The following is a 15,847-nucleotide window of genomic DNA, read 5'->3' on the forward strand; positions in this document are numbered from 1 at the left end:
GTGCCTGATTAATGATAATGACCTTAGAAATCCGAAAACTCACCCACAGCTTGCTAGAAAGCAAACATGCTACTCCCAAAGCCAAACAAATATTTAAAGGACAGTCATTGTGTTCTCCTTTTAGATTCGGATAAGTAACCGCTATTCAAAAGACACAAGACACAAAGAACACCAGCTATTCTACAAATGAATCTCCATGAACCTTTTTATATTTCTACAAAAAAATTTGGATGTCTTAGAGAGTTTTAAGCCATTTCAAAACACAACTAATGGCCTGCTTCACCTCTTGTAAAATCTAAAATTTATTGGACATTTTTTAGTTCTTACACTCCACAAATAGCATTCTGAAGGAGGCACTGTCACTATTTCCAGCAATAAACACTACATGTTTATAGCCTCTTCCTCGTGAAAGAAAAAAGAAACCTTTCATTAATAACTTGAAACCCAGCCTGTACTCAGGAATTCTCCCACTCCTGAGAGTTAGCCCAAAGATTAATTTAAAAGAAAGAAACTTAGCAGCTGTTCAGCAGGACTACCTTAGGACCATCAGAAGTGCAGAAAGTCTTAGTAGATGCATCCACCAAGCTGGAAAAAGGCCAGGCATTTCAAATCTATGACACTTCAGTGATATATGCCAGAATTACAGTTGTGCACCTGTTTATAAAACAGGCTTCTTCACCACACCATTCTCCATCCATCTCAAACTGCGTCGTTAATCGCTTCGCAACAGCATTTGATAAAGTCAAATGAGCTTGACAAAAGAGATTCCTTTTTTTAAACTGAAAAATCTATTGCTTATTTTGTAGTAAGAGTCAAAGACACAGGATAAGAATCTGGAATAATCTGAAATCATAATTTTATCAGCATCTGTGAAGCTGCTCTCCAAGTGTACAGAAGAAATGTAATTATAGCAGAGTTGTGTCCACATTCCCCCTAGAAGAGACTCAAGTTAACAACTCAAAGCCTGAGTGTTCTGAACCAGAACTTGGCATCTAAATTCCAAACCAAGCAGTTTTCCTGATGGTTTTTGTATTAACTAGAAGTTAATGTTGTTTAACTTACACAAATTCAACTGAAATCTTTGAGAATTTCTGTTACTGTAGTAACTTTTGATCATTCTTTACAAAAGCATCCATAAAAACAGCACTGAAATTAATTCATGATTTCTCAGGCCACAAGTTCCAAAAAGCCCTTTTTTCATGAGAAGCACCTTTCCTACACTTGCTGTCAGTTATAGCCCCATGAGAGTACTGGCCTCTTTTGAGAACTTCTGCACAGCTCTTTTCAGCATAAAAACGCCCACAAAAGTAGGAATTCCACTTCAAGTACAGCTGGCAACTCTTTACCAGGTGTCCACCTGATGTAAACCCCAACTAAATTGAGAAATAATAACAAAGAGAATAAGGATAATGGAATCAACTAAAGAGTGAAACGATCAGCAGTGGGAAGGCAGGTGTTTCAGAGATGTTTTTGTGCTATTAATGCATAAATATAGTTTTAGAGCAAAGAACTCTAAATTTTAAAGCAAGACAAAAGGTAACAGTGAGAAAGAGTTAACTCATATATTGGATTTATGTTGAACTCTTAATACCACTTGAGCATTAGAGCAGAGGAGGAGACACGGTCAGGAGTACAATCTCTCAAAAATGCTTGTGCTAACCAAGCATTTACTAAATATAGTCATTTGCCTTAGTGATGATGGCATCACAAAAAACCTTGCTAAATATATAGATAACTATGTAGCCTTACTAAGTAGTATCGCTTTGAAGCTTCCTGATGCGTATTTTCGCTGTCTATAATGTGACGAATTTAATGTCTTGCACCAGGAGTCTCAAGAGAAATAGAAGTTTCATGGATGTAAAATGCACTGAAATCTTGGGGTTTTTTTCCTTTTTTAATAAGAAAATAACAATAAACAGTTCTGTACAACAACTCCAGTATCTCTGTAGAATCACAAAGGATTATGCCCATTTATTTCAAGCACAACTTGCCTTTCCCAAACAACTATTTTCAAATGGTTTATTTCTTAGCCAGGTAGTAGCAGCTGTTGCAACAGCACACATATGTACATTTTAAAAGCTTGAAATAATAGATACGTAATCAACTACCAACACCATAACAATAGTAACCTATTTTACTTATAACTCACACTTACATACCACTTTTTATCCAGAATCCTGAAAACCCCCCCGGAGCTGTTAAGTCAGTCTCTCCTGGGAGGTAAGCGTCTGAACTACCTTGCACCAAACGCATCCTCTTGGCCTCCTTGCATTGACACAGCACAATTCAATCCCGTTTACTCAGTAGCTGTAGCAATTTAACTGTATCAAAGTATTCCTGTGCTGTTTTGTTATCCCAGACTGCCTTGACTAATCATTCCATTTAGACAGTTCTCTACGCACCCAAACCCAACCGCTCAGTATCCCAGGTGAATCAGCCATTTACATGATGTTCCACCACTCATTTGCAGGAAATTTGTCAGGATTCACTGGGGAACGAGTATAAAAAGATTTCCAATACAGAAAACACCGCAACTTCTAAGGGTTTGGTTTTTTTTCCCTTAATATCTCAGTTTTGCAAAGCTCATTTTCAGAGTGTTATCAAACAGCGCATAAAATAAACAGCTAAGCATCCCTCTGAAATGGCCAACGCAAAAGTAAGAGAATCTGGCCTCTCCTATGGATAAAGCAAACATGTTGACTCACTAGTACACTGCATTTAAGTAAGGCACTGCTGGCTGCCAGCCAAGATTTAAAACAAAGATGACATCCAGTTAAAACGTCTCCAAAGCAATAGAGGCCATACAGATAAGAAAACAAGTTAATCCAGGTGCAAAGCAACATCATGAACACTACAAACTGGAAAAATGCCAAAAGGAGAACATTTATGAATGCATTCACATTAGCCACTCAAAACTCACCATTAAGAGCAATTACTTTCATTTACCAGAAATCCAAAATACAAATACATTATTTTGAAGAATAGCTTCGATGTGGACCCAAAGAGAAACCGTGTATCATTTTTCTAACACAACAAATCTGCATAACTTATTATATCCATGAAAAATACAGAATAGACCCTCTTTATCCACAGCACACTGCAATGTGCTATTGCATCCTCTTTTTTTTTTCCCCACTGCTCACATACTTGAGAAACATTTTCAGTTCTATGAGACTGCATAGAACTTCTGCACAGGCTTGACAACTTCAGTTAATTCTCACCACAACTGCTCAAGCTGCTTTTTGTCCAAGCATCTATTGCCACTTTGTGACAACTACAAAGATGTCATGAAGAAACTGCTAAAATACTTAGAATCACAAAATAAAGATGCTCCTTATACAGACAAGTTCACTTATTTCTGGATTCTTTTACTGATCAGCAGGTTTATATAGATTCAGTGACATGTATATATAAATTAAGTGACATGTGGTCTCTTCACACTAAATCTAAGCCTGAAGCCTGAGGCTGTTTGTCAGCCCAAAATACGGTGAACACACATGCACTCTCCCTTCAGACACATGAAAGAAATTCTGGTCAGTTATTTCAACATCTATTAGACTAGAAAGGAACTCAGAATACAGTTATGTTTCCAACATCTATTTGCTCCTGTAATATTAATATTCATTTCTACTAGCCTTAAGGTTCAATCCTTTCCAGTCAAAAAGACCAACCAAAAAAAAAAAGAAACAAAAAAAACAAACCTCAAACCGACTAGAAGTTTCCTAATTTAAACATGTCATTAGTTGAATGACACAGTATCATGTCCACTCAAGTTGCTCTATGGTGATACACAATTCCCAGCACCTTGATTTTCAAAGAAATACTATCCAGTACTGAAAATGTCATTCATCTCACTGCATGGAATTATGGACTGAGTGGCCCATAATTATAATTAAGTCACTCCTCTTTATGTCTACTCATCCAAGCTGGGAAAGTCACTAGTTTGGCGTCTCCAAGTGCACTACATCAGATAGTGGTCATGGTTGCAGCTTCCAACACTTGGCAGCTTGAGGGCAATACAGGTTTGCACAGAAACCCGAACAAGGTAAATCCCCACCAAAACAAAATACAACTCAGAAGGCCAACACACGCTCCTGAACACCACTACCCTGGCTTACTCTTCACTGCTCCATGACAACCTTTATCCCAACCCCAGATGACTAAATTCCAGTCTCACAGGAGGCCTTGGCCTAAACATACACAAGTTAATCCCACTATGCACAGTGCATCACCTTCTTTCACTTACCTTCTCCCTGTTCCATCTTTAACTTGAAAGGTACTGATAACCTTAAAGTACTTTTTTTAGCATGTATTCTGCTCACCTCTAAATCCATCAAGTCTCCTTCCCTTTCCAGTCATTTTTTTCTGTTCTAGTCCTTATTACACCTCCATCAACAACTACATTCTGTATTGCCTGCTTTGTCATCTGCAAAGATCCCTTGAAAACTGAATTTAAAGATGTGTTTTGTTATGCAAAGCTCATGACCCCCTTTATAGACAGAATCATACCACTAATAGAAACTGAAAGGAGATGCCTGATTGCATTGACTCAGTGAAAAATAAGTAAAACAAAGAAATTACTGTGAAGTAAGCTATAAGATGAAATACAGCAAACAAGAACTATTGCTCTGAATATCCTTATACACTTACCAAAGTATAATTTGATCTCTTTTACTGAAGGATAGTCATCCATCCTCACATCATCCTGCATTTATTAGTAAATAAGAGCAAGCATGAAGTAAACCACACAGGAAACGGTTGTGCTACAAATTCACTGTCTTTCTTCACAGCAAGAGATAACATTCATGTGTCAACTTCCAAGGGCCACCTCAGAGAAGTTAACCATCTCATCTGTTACACCAGTTTGCTGTTGAGAAACCAAACCCAACAGGAAAAAAAAAAAAAAAAAAATAGAAAGGCTTTTCATAACCTTTGCCACTACAATGGCAAAATAAAGAAATCTTAAGTTCCCTGAACAGTTAGTGGGATTCACTGCCTGTCTCCAACCATGAGTGCATTTGCTTACTTTCCTATTTCATGTAAAATGTCCCACTGGAGATGAAGTATTTCTACGACACATGGTAGAGAGTCATTATGCCTTTGGGCTTGTGATATTCACCAGATGTGCCCTAGTTCTGAAGGGTTACATTAATATTCCCACACTAAAAGCTGCTTTTAAAATTAGAGCTTCAATACATCCACTTAAAGATCTTTTAGAAAAAAAACCAACCACCTCACTTTTCCAAACGCATGAACCTTTATCAGCTTAAACGCTGCAGTTTATGTAGTAACCATCTTCACAATTAGAATCCTTTTATGTTTTACCTAATGAGTCAACACTTGCATCATCCAAGAAACAAAGCCTTAGGCTCCCTGCACTGCACGGCACTTCCACAGGAAAGATATTCCTTGAAAGCCATTGTCAAGGAATTGCCTATAAGCCCCACCATCGTATTTTAACAAACTCAAACTCCACAGTGAAGCCATAAGCAACCAGAGTTCCTATATACAGGCATTTCCCAGTTTTGACATCCCAGTATCTTACTGGATTACACTTTCTCTCCCTCATTTTGCTTTCCTTCAGATATTCTATATTAGAGATGCTGAAAAACGATGCACCAGATGTGTAAAAACACAAACCACTCAATTTAGGTACAACTTAGGGGAGTTTGTTGAACACCAAGGTTGTATAGTTCATACATCACCTCTTACACTGTCACAACCAACCTGATGAATCATCAGGCTCATGTAATTGTATATTATTTATTACCATATAATAAACATACTCTATACTCAACCATTCAGTGTGCTGAAAACCATACTTCAGATACACTTATCCCTGCAGCATACGTGTACAGTCCTGTTACACATCCACCACTTCAACTTAAGAGCGCTCATGCCACCACTCTCCTTAAAGTCTACAGATTCAGCTGCACCACAGTCAAAAAACGGATTGGAGAAACTGTAAAAGAAACAGTGTCCAGGCAAGTCCTGCAAAATGTGTTTGTTTCACCAGAACCATCCTGGATTTTTTTAATTTTTTTTTTTTAATCTGTTTATCAAGATATACCCCAGTTCTTTGGAGACAAATTTATTTATAGACTTTACAAAGTCATATATAAGGACTTGAGAGGGAAGGTGGGAGGCACTATAGGGGTGTGTGTATATATATATATTTGTATATATCCTGAATACAAGTTGTGGGATAGGCAAGTAATTAAAGGATATTTACATCCTAGAATTAAAGGATATTTACATTCCTCCATTCTGCTGTCTAAAATTAAAAGGCTTAGTTGTCCTAGTACCCTCTGCCAACCAGTGAAGAAGCACGATCAGAGAATTCTGAACTGTTCTCTAGAAATTCCTCTGCCCAAGTCAAAATTAGTGGGAACCCTAAGCAGCAGGGCTCCGAATTGCAATGTCTCACATACTTAAAGTTAAATGCCACAATCTTTCACCACCACCCACCAAGAACAATTTAAATACAATTAGGAGCCCAATATTAGCAGTTCCAGAGCATTAATAACCAAGTGGTACCTTCCAAAGGATCAGAAAAATATTTGCAACATTCAGTGAATTCTAAACCCTTGAAATCTGAATTTGCCTGTATTCCAAACACAGGAAAATTACCAAATCTTTTAAAACAAAGGTCAATAATGAAAACAGACCTGTAACTACAGCAATATATTTGGCATGAGGGTTTAGTAACAAACGTAGAAACACAGGGAGGAATGCATTGGGAATGATAAACGCATGATTTTAACTAGAAAAATATTACCACTGACAGGTAGGGAGCTATACAGTTGCCTCTCTTCCCCCCATATGGCTGACAACAAACAAATTGCTAGTCTGATCTTTTAGTGTCACTTCCTGCTGAGCAGATTTCAAGCAACACTGCTGGCTCCTTGTCAGAAAACAATGTGCTAGAGCCCTGTTCGGCAATAAATGGTTCAACCAATTTACTGTGTTCATTTGAAACTCACAGGAGTATTCCCAATGCCTGGACTATAGTTCTTATTTGGCAAATGATTTTATTATAAACTGGTATCATAGCGAATCCATTTTCTTTAAGGGGTTTTGCTGCTGTTTAATGGACTGTCAGCATAATTTAGATTTCATCTATTTAAACTCATTCAAGCCTGGCTCCTGATTGTACAATAAATGGAACATATTTCTATTCAACAAAATTAATGACAGCTAATTGTAGTCTGCAGTTCCCAATTTTATAAAAGCAACTGTTCTGCAGTTCAGGCACCCAGCTACATGATTTCCCACACCAATTATTTTCCCTGCACTTTTCATGCATGTCCACAGCACTACACAGTTCTGCTTGCAAGATGCATTCAGACACATTTTGTTAACGATTCCGACACAAAGCAAACATTTTTCTTACAGAAACAGTGTTACCAAAAAACACCACACTGAAAACAAGGACATCATAGGTGCCCAGCCACTAACTCATGCTAGGGTATCCTCCTATCTTAGAATTGTTTTTCAATTAAACACATGAAAAAGGAGGAGGGGTGGGAATAAGAGTTCAGGCCACTGAAAAGAATTAATTAAATAACCAGTTTAAGAGCTCCTTCATTAGCAGCAGATAAGCTTTACTGCATGCATGTCATTTAAAAAGTCTTTCCTGATCTTTTAAGGTCACAGCAAACTTTTGCTGGAGGTGCAACATTTGCTCCCAACACTGATATTTTACAAAATTCTACACAACCACTTGTCTCTCAAACCTGAGCTGGATGCATTTCAGTAGCTCTTCAAGGACACTCATTTCTCAGGTACCGTGGAAGACACAAAAGGTGAGCAGCACCACAAGTGTACCTCATTGCTACATAATCTCACTTTTTAGATATCCTTGAGGTTTTTTTCCTGTTAAAAAAAAAAATCCTCAAAATGCAAATTACACCACGCTTGAACAATGACTACAGACAATTTCTAAGCCTTTCAACGCAAGCATTAGTAATAAGCCTTAAAAAACCATCAGAAGTTGTCACAGTCTACGCCGAAACCAACTGAACAATCTCCACAATGTCTTCAAACAGTGCCCACGATTGGCCAATACACACAAAAATCTGAAGAGATCCCGTATGTCTGGAGATACGGAACCCTTTTTGTCACGAACTTTCCATTCACTTGTGTTTCCCAAGTTTTGGTAATGAGTCAGTGGTGACATTAGAAGAAATCAACAGTATACAGCTGGCCCATGAAGCTGTACTTCATGTGAAAACTGGCATCTTTAGATGGCTTTGAGTTTAAGAAGTTCTTCTATTGGACCGTGCATAATTGTAACTCCGTGCTCTAGCAGGCAAAACAAGCACACCAAGAGGACTTGGAAGAGAAGACTCTTTTATTCCCAAGCCCACTACAAACACCAAATGGTTGCTTAATTTCTCTCCCTTAGCTACGCTTTTGATAATTAAAGTGCAACACACTACAATACCTCATCAAAATATGGATGGGCTTTATTTGTGTAGCCCTCAACTAGAAAAAAAATTACAGCCATTACTATTTCCGTAGTAATTTTCCCATCACTTCATTTTCCCAACTAGACAAATGGGTAGAGAGTAATCCATTTTGGTGCAGCCCTAAACAGAAACACATGTTCAGAAGGGGAAAACTGTGTCACTTGAGGATGATTTTCACAGAATACAGTATTTCAAATACTGCAGTCTGTTGCCTTAAAGCCAGCTGTGATGCAAATACAAACACTCCCATCAAGTCAGAGTATGTGATATTTGCTCTGTTGACTGCTAACCTGATATTAACCTCTCTGCAGATACCTAGCAGCACTGAAAAAACACCTGTGGGGTTTTTTTTTTAAATCTGTATGTATTTTCCAAAACAAAAAATATTTTCATATTGTTTAAATTTGTAAATAGCTCTGAGATACTTTTTATACAGGACAAATGAGCGCAGCAGCTGTTAAGCTGACCTTACAGCAGAAGTGTCTTGTCTTTGTTTCAACACTGGTATGGTACCTTTCTTCATCTGAAAGCATAATGATCATGCTAGTATGCTAGTCAGCTGCTTAAATAAGAAATGCCCATTTAAGGAAGAAAAAGATGAATACAATAGATACCAGCATAAATTTTCAAGCCAAAGTAAAATAAATATATGTCTACATTTAGGTATATTTCATTTGTATGGTTTGTTTAGGAAAGAAAAAGCCTTAAATCTCTATCAGTTTTCATGTACATCTAGCCACTCCTTTTACAGCAGGGTTTCTGACCCTTTCTTGCTTTAAATATCTTTACAGCTTTTCATAAAAGCATCCATAACACATTTTGGACTTTGAGGAAGACAGACAACTACACAGATCCATTCTTTCTGCCAGCGCTGAAACAAAGTAAAAATATTTCCATTTGTAGCTCCATTTACTTAAGATGCTTTGTTAGAGCAACACGTGCTCTGCTACCAGATACTGTTTATACAAAACTCTCTTTAGGACAAAAGGAAAACCAAATAAGGTGCCAAAAATTTATGATATTATAAAAAAAATAATTCATTGATCAGTTAGATTATACCCAGTTACAGACATTAATACTGGTGTGGCCCATCGACCAGTAACATGAAAATGGAGATAACTTTTAAAGGAGAATATATGGTCATCAGCTCTCAAGCTGTATTTAACCTCTTTCATTTTCTATTCCACTTGGAAACAAACAAAAAAAAAAAGTCTCACTTTAACACACTCTCTTTACTTAGCCTGCTTACACACAGCACCGAGTGTCAAACCTGTAGAGAAATATCTCCCTCACCTATGAACTTTCTCCTCCATCCCCCCATGAATACTTCTACAAGTTATTTTCACAAAACCTGTATTCCAAAATGAAGCAGTAAAGGTTAATCCCAGGATCAAAGTTCTGACAGATTAAATTTCATTCCCTTCCTCCCCCAATTTATCAGAAAAACCTCCAGACAGAAGTTAAAGCAATCTTCTGGCACACACTGCTGTGCTACATGGGAATCAGTAGCATCGTTCCCAGTACAGAAACTAAAATGAGAATTTAGTTTACTGCATACCCAGGTGTTGTCATCATAATTGACCAAACACTCCTTTACCTAATTGTCAGTGAAAGACTGTGGCAACTTCCACAGAATAAAAGAAAAAGGGCTGGTAAATTCATAAGCTGAAAGTTCAAGTTATCTCAATTGAAATAAATTGAGGACAGGCCATGAACAATTACTGTGGCCACCAACTTCACTCTCACTTCTTGAAAACTGCTATCTCAAGGAATTCTTTCCCCTTCGTCCAATTTTTCCACAGTTTTTAATTTAAAATTTTCTCAAGGAATTCTTACCCCTTAGTCCAATTTTTCCACAGTTCTTATTTTAAAATATCCATTCGCCTCATTTCATAAAGGCATGCTGCATTCTTCAAAGTATTGCTTTTTGCTTAGGTTACAATCTTTCTACATTTATCCTCTGCAAAAATAATTCCCTAATGCCGTCTGTAAAACTGCTCCTATATGTGTTCCACAGTTACCTATGGCAGTTAAAGCACAAATTTTCAGCTATAGCTGTTGAGTGACACACACACACACAGAATTATGTCAATAAGGCATTCATGTAAAGCTTCACACTCATCCCAAAACACCACAGCTTTACAAGGTATTTTTGTTTTGCATTACAAGTTTCTCAGGGAATGTTATCAAGTTTATTTAGTACACAGCATATGTTTAGAGACTTCATATAATCCACGTTACTTTTAGTGATACTTGGTTATAGTAGTCGATGGTAGCACATCTCCTGTGAGCGACCCACGTTTTGTTATGATGGACACAGAGGGATGACTCACAGATCGACAGCCTTATAGGGAAAGTCTTCTCTCAAATTCTCCACTTGCACAATCCATCTGTTATGAAAACACTATCATGATTTCATGTAATAACAAAGACAATACGAAAAACTACCTGTTACATCAACACTGGTTACGCCATGTCCCCCGTCCCAGCCCTCCAGCCCCCCCCCCCCCCCCCCCCCTTGTTGCTCTGCAGGATTTATACACAAAAGCCAAACAAAGCCAGAGGAATCCATTTGCCAGATCAACCTTGATCTGCACTTAAGACTCCATCTGTCAAGCACCAACAGCTGTCCATGCACAGAGCAGTGCCTGCCATATTTAAGAGTAAATATGAACTAGGTAAATGCATCTCTTTTTTTTTCCCTCCCAGTTTGGCTTATGTTTACTGCTTATGCTAACAGCACATATACAGAAAAATAGTTATTTGCAGTTAAGCAGTCAATGTATGCTGTCATGTAGCCTTAATTATTTTCTACACAATATTACTCATCTACTCACCTGATCTTTAAAAAACACTTTTTATCAAATCGCAAATGCCAAGAATAAAAATTATTTACAACCACTGTTATAGCCAATAGCACAGAGCAATAACACAAGTTTCAGCTGCACGTGGAAACAGTTCTCTACAGACCTCAATCAACTTCAAAAATAAAATCTTTCCGTGATGCTTTTATGCATTCTTTAATGCTTTTATGTGTTTTGTTAATCCTCCTGACATGTTTGAAAACTCACTCATCCAAGCCTCTTCTCTACTTTTTTTTTTTTTTCCTTCTTTTAATCACTAAAGGAGGAATGGGTAAGGAACATATTTTTGTTTCCACTGAAACAAAATCTTAACGATAATATCTTCTAAAAAAAGATTGTTACAAGTTTTCCTCACCACTATTCGCATATGCAGAAAGGTTGAAAACACAGTGGTGTAAGTGTGAAAAATAAGGGAACTCTCACAAACACATTAAGTAGCACAGCTCCTGAGGTTATTCCTATTTACAGCAGCTGAAAGTCTGTCACTCAATATCTGATTATTTCAGTGACCTAGAATCACGACAGTAACAGACTTTCAAACGAAGAGGGAAATACAGAGTCATTGTGTTAGAAGAGATGCTCGTTTCAACTATGAAGCTTTGGAGGGAAGAGAAGACCACGCATGCAAAAATACACATCTCCACGACAAACTTGGTCAGTCCATGCAGCACGGACAGAAAACAGCCTGGCCAAAAACCTCCTGAAATTAAAACGTACAGCTGAAAAAAATCATTTCATTGCATTTCTTCCTTCTGCTCAATCACAAAGTTCCAATTTTAAAACTTCCAAGAGAAGAATTAACTTTTTCCCCCCTTTTAAGCAGCCTAAAAAACACTTGCCAGAACTTCAAGGTTTATAGAAAAAAAAATTTCAAGTTCAGATTCTATGAATTTTTATATTTAATTCGGGCATGGCCACCATTCTCAGCTGGTAAAGCTGTCAGAATAAATGGAAGGCAGCATCCAGAAGAATGACAAACAAGCATCAATGTCAAATACAAACCAATCTGTCAGGGCAAAAGCCAAACTCCTACATTTCACATTTCACCAACAGTGAACCCAAACACCAGTGAACCATTTATTAACAAAGTAAATAGCAGGAGGAAGCGCTTAGGTTTGGGCTTTATTTATATATTTTTTTCGTAAATCTGATGGAGATTTCTAGATTAAAACAACCATTTCAGCAATTCCCTCAGTTACAGCAACGCAAAACATCTCGGCATATTTATAATAAAGGCAGCATTTAACAATTAATTATGCCAGCAAAAACGAAAGCTTAGAAATTTAGAAGTCTAATGCTTGCAAACCAAACTGCCAGTGGGTTTTAAGACAGCTAGAAAAAAAAATCTCAGTCCAACTGGATCTTAGGTAAAGAGAATTCTGGTTCCACGGCGATTGGAACTGCGCTGGCCACCCTCCAGAGGACACTCTGATGTCAGGCCTGCAGATTCACACAAAAGATGACCCACCATCTTTTGTTATTTTCTCATTGTGATAGTGCAATAACCCAACACCTGCAGGCTTCAAATCTGAGCCACAGAAGACTGCAAACTATTTCATAGCTTATGAAGTGCTCCCTTTGAAAAATGGCCACATACTCCATAATCACGGAATGTATCAAAGTGAAAAGTAGTAAGATCTCACTTTGATACATCTGGTGACAACTGAGCAGCAGTATTTCACAACAGTGCATCCGACCTGCAAATTCAGTCTCCCTTTCCTTCTCTGATGCCTGTCCAGATAATAGCTTATGGGGCTATGGTGCCTCCTAAACAGCGCTTAGGGACAGAAATCTAACAAAACTTTAAAGTGACATCAACCCATAAATCCAGAAAAGTTACTACTCAACTCGAGTTGTATTTTACAGTAGCAATATCTCACCTTCACTGTAGTGACAGTAATTCCCATACTTAAATCAACCCCCAAAACCAAACAACTAAACCAAGAAGTCCAACAGGTGTCCCAAATAGTGATCGCCTAAAACATCTCAAAGTGGAAAAGAGACACATTCCTATTTTTCTGTATACTAGGCCAGATGTTCCAGGATCCAAGAGGCTAACTCTGCCTCCTTCCCTGCACCATATGAAACCGCACTTTCCATACCTAAAACTCTGCACTTCTTGCAGCTTCACACAGATCTTAAACCACCCAGAACAAAGAGGCTCTCATGTAAGCTATTCCTAAGCAATCTGCTAGAAAACAATAGTCCTATAACACACTACTCTCCCTGCAGAAGCATTTCACCTTGCATTACCTCAGGTTGATGCCTCTTGCTGATGTGCTGTTTATATAGCTACTGATGTCACTCTAGAAACAGATCCTCATAAATCCTTTTAAATTCCTGCAGATCCTTTTAAATGTTTCTACATAGGCAGAACAAACAATATTGTCCTCATCTCCAGGTGACATACGAAGTCATCTGTTTTCCTGAGGCTCCAATCAAGTTAGACCTTCGTCCAAAGTTTTTCCAGTCCAGTATTCAAGGTGCCATCGTGATGACATTACAGCAATCTGCTCAGCAGCAACAATATCCTCAGTATTGAGTTCTTTGGCTTTAATACAGTAATAACCCTTCCTGATGTGTTGAACAGACTGAGGGTAAAAGGGGACAAGGACCATACAGCTTCCTCCAGCAAGAAAGATAGGCAAAAGTTCAGAGAACAAAAAGGAACAGGGCGATAAAAGTATCCACATAACCAGCTATTGTTTTGATGCAGGTATTTCTGGAATTTTAACCCATTTACTTCATGAGAGCGATTTATCAGGATAGTGAAAAGAAAATCTCCAGGTTCAAGGCCAAGCTGAAGATATGCAAGAAAAACACCTCCATACATCAGGTCCTTGTAAGACTTTAAGCATGTTGTTGCCCTCCAAAAGAGGGAGGGAGAAAGGGCTCTCTGGAACAGCATCATCGCTACCTTTTCCGTCTTTTATTACGTTGGCCAGAAAACTAAAGTTACAGACAGCACTATTTGTTTCCCATCACATAGCTCCCTCTTCCTGCTAGGCAAGACATTCTCTTAACCAAGTATCAAAAGCAGGGCCTGTACAAAAGCCACTGTATTTCTCAACAGTGTCTGGAGTAGCAGAGCCCTTGGAAAAGCCCGGAGAGCTGTTCCAAAAGCACCTTCATCGCTGAAGTCCAGTACAATACATTGACAGCCACTTGACTGACAGCACTTCAATACATTCTTCTATAAAGAAAATCGTACACAGAGATCAATTGTCTAACCCAAACAACAGATGTAGTTATAAAGTCTGGTTTGCACAGCAGAGTATCAAAGTATTCAAATTCGCTTACAGTCTGACTATCAAAAACCTAGAACTGCAAAAAAACCTACTACAAAACAAGACCACCAGTTTTCGAGTACACCCAATTAGGAGCCATGTGTTAACCATATTGCATGTGCATACAAACTGTATGGGAAATCAACCCTGTCAAACTGTGCTGTGTGTTGGCAAAAGCCACTAGGATAGAAGGGAATCAATCTGCACTAGAAATGGAAGGAAATTCAGCATTAAATAACCTAACTGAATCTAAGAGGATAAAAAAAAAAACAAAAAAAAAACCTGTCTTGATGCAACTATCTTATACTATAATTACCTTATGCCATAAGCCTATATAAGCAAATCCGAATACCCATTGTACAATAAAAATTCATTTGTTACCATTAGCCGTCATTTTGACAAAAACAAAGGTAAGAACTGAAAGGGGAAAAAAATGAGAAAAAAACCCCTCACATAGTAGATTTGGGAGGAAATGGGAGGGAGGTTGTAGAAACTGAGAGGACAGATGGGGAAGTGGGCCAATAAGCTTTTCAGACAGGCCTGTGTGATTTCCAGCAAAGCAGAGAAGATTAATTGCATAGTGTTGTCTAAGCTCTACTCAATAAATTTTAATACAGGGTTTAAAGCTATGCATACATTCATTATATCTATGCAAATTAATAAGAACAGTATTTATATAGTAACAATATAGTGTAACCTTTCATTTGAAAAATTCCAGTGATCTTGATTGTCTATTTATTTACAGTTTATTTGCTATTACTCAAATATAGCTGCTGAGCTCAGCACAATAAAAAGTAACATTGAGTGTTGGATTAAGTACAATACAGCAATGGGGTAAACACAGAATGAGATTTTAACCAAGGACTTCATAGCAAGAAAATGCAGACCTTTAACATTTATCCGTATCAGATAAAAGTATTTAAGAGAAAGAATTAAATGGAAAGGATTTCCTCAAAGCCTCAAAGATGTAAGCTGAAGACAGCTATCCATTCTGCACACACCTTTAATTTTCATCATTCTAATGCTTGCTGCACAAGTCTCATTAAACTCTCTTAATCCCTCTCAAATTTTATGTAATTTGTACCCTTAGCTACAAATACATCTCCCTATGTGTAACCTAGCCATACAACAGAAGCTAAGATTTTCTTCTGTAATAGATGCTAAAATTGCTTTAGAATGTATTACGCCATGGAATGCGTATTCGGGATGTCACTCCTGTTAGGAA

General features: G+C 37.8%; 1 protein-coding gene across 3 annotated transcripts in view; it reads right to left on the bottom strand.

The window, feature by feature from the left end:
• The window catches only part of RERE (arginine-glutamic acid dipeptide repeats), a 203,905-nt gene that overhangs the window by 158,665 nt on the left and 29,393 nt on the right, over positions 1-15,847 (bottom strand). The gene's annotated exons all lie outside the window — the stretch shown is intronic.

This window comes from Athene noctua, chromosome 22, assembly GCF_965140245.1.
Source record: "Athene noctua chromosome 22, bAthNoc1.hap1.1, whole genome shotgun sequence".
Taxonomy (NCBI): Eukaryota; Metazoa; Chordata; class Aves; order Strigiformes; family Strigidae; genus Athene; species Athene noctua.